The sequence below is a fragment of the Eulemur rufifrons genome, chromosome 15 (genome assembly GCF_041146395.1).
Source record: "Eulemur rufifrons isolate Redbay chromosome 15, OSU_ERuf_1, whole genome shotgun sequence".
NCBI classification, from domain to species: domain Eukaryota; kingdom Metazoa; phylum Chordata; class Mammalia; order Primates; family Lemuridae; genus Eulemur; species Eulemur rufifrons.
The window spans coordinates 12,481,521-12,486,578 of record NC_090997.1 but is presented as its reverse complement, the minus strand read 5'-3'; positions in this window follow the sequence as shown (position 1 = coordinate 12,486,578).

Here is a 5,058-nt window from a genome sequence, read left to right as displayed (position 1 = left end):
CGGCCAGGGCCGCGGGAATCCCCACGCACTCGGCGCCGCGCGTCATCGGGGGCGGGGCCGTGGGGGCGGGGCCTCGAGTTGGGAAACTGGGGCACCAGGTGATGGGAAAAGATGGGGATTATCAAGTGCAAGGGGTTGAAGGCCTGGCCACAGGAGGAGGAGGAGGGAGGTGTCAGGGTAGGACAACGGCGGGAAGGGGGAAAAGACTTGTACTCAAAAAAAAAAAAAAATTAGAGGAACACAACTGAAAAATATAGTAGGAAAGAGGGTTGTGCTACTGGTTCCCCATCTTCCAAAGAATAAAATCAGTTTTTCGGCTTGGGATGTGGAGATCTGCACGACCTAGGCTCTTCCACCTTCAGTAACCTCATTTTCCACCCCTCCCGGGGACTTTAGGTTCCCAAATTGTCCTGTGTTTTCAGGCCATCAGCCTTAAGATATCTCTTCTCCCTTGCGTGATCAATTCCTACTCGTCCTTCATTCAACCCTCAGTTCAAATGTCACCTCCTCCGGAAAGCCTTCCTTTGGTACTCCTTTTGTTGGGCATCCCTAGCAACTTGTACATAATGTTATTGTAGCTATCCGATGCCAAAATTATTTACATGTTATATCACTTTTGCCCTGCTGCTCCTTCGAGGCAAAAACTATGTCTGATTGCATCTTCTTATTCCCTAGCATGTGCCTAGCACAAAATAAATGCTTAGTAAGCATGGTTTCTTCCAATGCACTAAGCATATTTCTACCTCTGGGTCTTTACGTTTGCTGTTCCCTGTTCTTTTTTTAGATATTCACTCCCATTTGTGTCTCTGCTCAAACATCACCACCTCAGAGAAGCATCCCCTGGCCACTTAATCTAAATCAGCATCCCCAGTTATTCTTCCTTACCCTGCTTTAATGTTTTCTTTCATAGCACTTATGATTATCTGACATTACATTAATATTGAATATTTGTTTGTTTATTGACTATCTGCTCACACAATGCAAACTCCAGAGGTCTGGGACTTTTTCTCATTCGTCACTGTATCCCTGGTGTCTAAAACAATGTCTGACATAGTGGGTACTCAATAAATATTTACTGAATGAATAAATGACATGGAGATGAATGATTGACAGATTATGGAATATAGTGGTGAAGAGGAAGGGTTGAAAATACTATAAAATAAGGAAATACATAGATGGAAGTTACATCCATTTAGGCCAGGCGCGGTGGCTCATCCCTATAATCCTAGCACTCCAGGAGGCTGAGGTGGGAGGATCACTTGACCTCAGGAGTTCGAGACCAGCCTGAGAAAGAGCGAGACCCTGTCTCTACTAAAAATAGAAAGAAATTAGCTGGACAACTAAGAATATATAGAAAAAATTAGCCAGGCATGGTGGCACATGCCTGCAGTCCCAGCTACTTGGGAGGCTGAGGCAGAAGGATTACTTCAGCCCAGGAGTTTGAGGTTGCTAGGCTGACACCACAGCACTCTAGCCTGGGCAACAGAGTGAGGCTCTGTCTCCAAAAAAAAAAAAAAAAAGAAGTTACATGTCCCCAGGAGCCCACTTATCCTTATCAAGAATAGTAGCAAAGGTAGGCCCAGACTCAGCAGAGGATAGAGTGAGATGAGAACCAGGTGGAATTCTGGAGCTGGGTCCTCAGGGAAAAGTCCTTTCCCTCCTGGGAAAGTCCCAGGATAGCAAGCAGGCCAGGCAGAGGAAATGGGCCAGGCTGGAGGCGGAGGAGTTTACTCAGACCTAAAGACAACATCCACCCTGAGCCCAGGCCTCTCTTGGCCAGATGGTTCCGGAGAAGACTTAGCATCTGTCTCTCCATAAATTATCCAGGGCTCCCTCCTGCCTGTCCTCTCTGATGACAGCCGGAACAATTGTCCAGGAATTCCATCTGCTCCCCTGTCCCTCTCCCCTCCGTAGCTCATCAACATTTCAGAGCACAGAGGTATCCCATTTCCCTGGGCCTAGAGATGGGAGCTGGCTCTGTCCCTTGGTGACAATGGTCTCAAGGACCCACCCCCATCAACACACACAAATAAAACCTCAGCAGAGGTTCCCAGATCCCCAGAGGGAGGGGTCAGCCATCTTTATTTCCCATCCCCTCTATGCTTTTCTATCTCATACGTCTTCTTAAAAAATTTACTTAATAAAATTATACTAAATAAATCAATCATATAGGATTTGCAGAGCTTAAAATAAAGGCTCGCAATCATTATACGTCTCCGTATGGTCCCTCTTAAACTGCCCATACGGCATTTTCAAAATATGACATTTGTTGTGATATAAGACCACATACTCAGATTTTTTGAAAAATGGCTTTTTGCTGTTTACTTAAAGGAATCTGCCTGAAAGAAGAAAAGTGAGAAGCTGGTTTTCTTTTCTAAATAGGTACGACCCCCAGAAATCATCTCTACCTTTCCAGAAATTGTTTTGGAGTCCACAGGGGGAGAGAGGCCTTTGTACTTTCTTTTTTTTTGTTTGAGACGGTCATGCTCTGTGGCCCTGGCTAGAGTGCAGTGGCATCATCGTAGCTCCCTGCAACCTCAAACTCCTGGGTTCAACCGATCCTCCTGCCTCAGCCTCCCGAGTAGCTGGGACTACAGGTTCACACCACGACACCTGGCTAATTTTTCTATTTTTAGTAGAGATGGGAGTCTTGCTCTTGCTCAGGCTGGTCTCAAACTCCTGAGCTCAAGCAATCCTCCTGTTTCGGACTGGTGGAGTGCTAGGATTACAGGTGTGAGCCACCATGCCTGGCCTTTGTAAACAAACTTATGGTATATAAATTTGAAAAGTGATTCAAGTTGACATTTTGAAAACAAGGGAATTATCAGTAAACATAAACATATCTTTGCAAAGAAAAAAGTCACAGTCCTGGGGGGGCGGGGGGGGGGCAAGGGGAATATACGTAAGTAACCTAAACTTTTATACTCCCACAATATGCTGAAATAATAATAATAATAAAAATCTCCTAAAAAAAAAAGTCACAATCCTCTAGAGTTTTAAACTTTTCAGATGTGAGAGATAAAGTTCTTTTTACTATGGGGAAGCTGGTTTACCTCATCATTCCTTCCTTTGGGGACGTACAAATGCACTTGTATAACTAAATATTCATTAAGCCACAATTACACAATTGTCCATTATCACTGTGAGAGAACCATGAGGAAGGTGGGGAAAATTAGGGATCCCTTCTAGGTTTCAGGGTCTTAAGAAGTAGCTGCAATTGGCAGAAGAGTCAGGCTCACTTTGTTTTGATGGTGGTTTTCACGTGGTTGTTCCTTGGAGTCCACAGGCCTGCAGGTGAGGCTGGGCCCACCTGCACACGTGGGGTCAAGCATGTCCCAAGGCACAATCCACCTAGGTTCAAGGCAGTTCTTTCTGCTGATTTCATTTACATAGACCAGTCTCCCCACTGGAGTGGATGTGTTTGGTGTGTTTGCTCTGACAGACTCTATGTAGGCAGAAAGCAGCCTTGGAATAGAAGTGAGTCTTAGACAAAGAGCAATTTGTGCTCCAAGTATTGGAGGAAACTGCTGGGGAAAAGGAGTTGAAACCATACTGGGCTTAGCCCCAACGTCCTTTGACCTGTTCATTGTGACAGGTAGAAGGGCCTTGGGCCATATACAGTCTTTTGGTTGCAAATGACGTTGTCTACTAATAGTGTGAAATCAAGAGGCTGCCTACATTCTTATTTGTGACCTGATTGGAAATGCTGAACCCTGTATACATGGTTGTTATAACAATGATTTCAAAATGTCAAGAGGTGATAACTTAGTCTACTGCCCTAGATTTAAGTAATACACATTTCCTAATTCTTCTATTAATAGAAGTCCACAGCTGCCACCCTAATGGATAAGCTTTTATTATGTGTAATGTCTTTTTCCTAACTTGGGATGTTGAATTTGATGGAAGCCTAAGAAATGTAATTTTAAAGACCATGAAATTTGGTGGGATCTTGCATTTTTTCATATTCTTAATACCATTTATCTCTTTTTTTAAAACGATTTTATTTGTATATACTTATGGGGCACGAGTGCTATGTTACTACATTTGTATAATACATTGTGGTAAAGTCAGGGCCTTCAGTGCATCCCTCACTGCAGCAACAACACGCATGGTTCTCACTATGCAGCGTCCCGCCGTCCACTCCCTTCCCACCCCTACGCCCTTCCAAGTCTCCCTTTTCCATCATTGCACACTCTGCTTCCATGTGGACACATCATTTAACTACCACTTATAAGCGAGAACATGAACCATTTATCTCTTAAAGGATACTTAATGGGAGCAGGAACTCAAATAAGTGTTTGTACACCTGTGTTCCTAGCACCATTATTTTATAATAGCCAAAAGGTGGAAACGACTCCAATGTCCATCAATGGGTGAATGGATAAGCAAAATGCAGTATATACATACAATGGGATATTATTCAGGCTTAAAAAGAAAGAATTCTGGCTCATGCTACAATGTGGAGGAACCCTAAGGACGTCATACAAAGTGAAATAAGCCAGTCACAAAAAGACAAATACTGCGTGAGTCCACTTATTTTAGCTATTATGAGTAGTCAAATTCATAGAGATAGAAAATAGAAGGGTGGTTGGCAAGGCCTGGGAGGAAGAGAATAGGGAGTTAGTGTTTAATGGTACAGAATTTCTGTCTGGGAAGATGAAAAAGTTCTGGAGCTAGATAGTGGTGATGGTTGCACAACAATGTCAATGTACTTAATGCCACTGAAATGTACACTTAAAAAATGGTTAAAATGATAAATGTCATGTTATATGAATTTTACCACAATAAAAACTATTTCCAGTAAAAAAAAAAATCCTTAAAATATACATTCCATACATGTTTATATGATACCAAGTCTTGTTTTCTGGCTTCTGGTGAAGTCCCACTCTCCGAGGGCAGAGTTTGGGCACCCTGAGGCGAGAGCCTGTGCCTCCTCTGTGATTTGAGTCCTACAGAAGCTCAGAAAGTGCAAAAGGGGTGGCTTTCCCCCTCTCTTCCGGACTGCACTGGGACCTTTTTGTTCAGCCCTGCTTCACTGTGACTGGGTTGGGGCTGGGT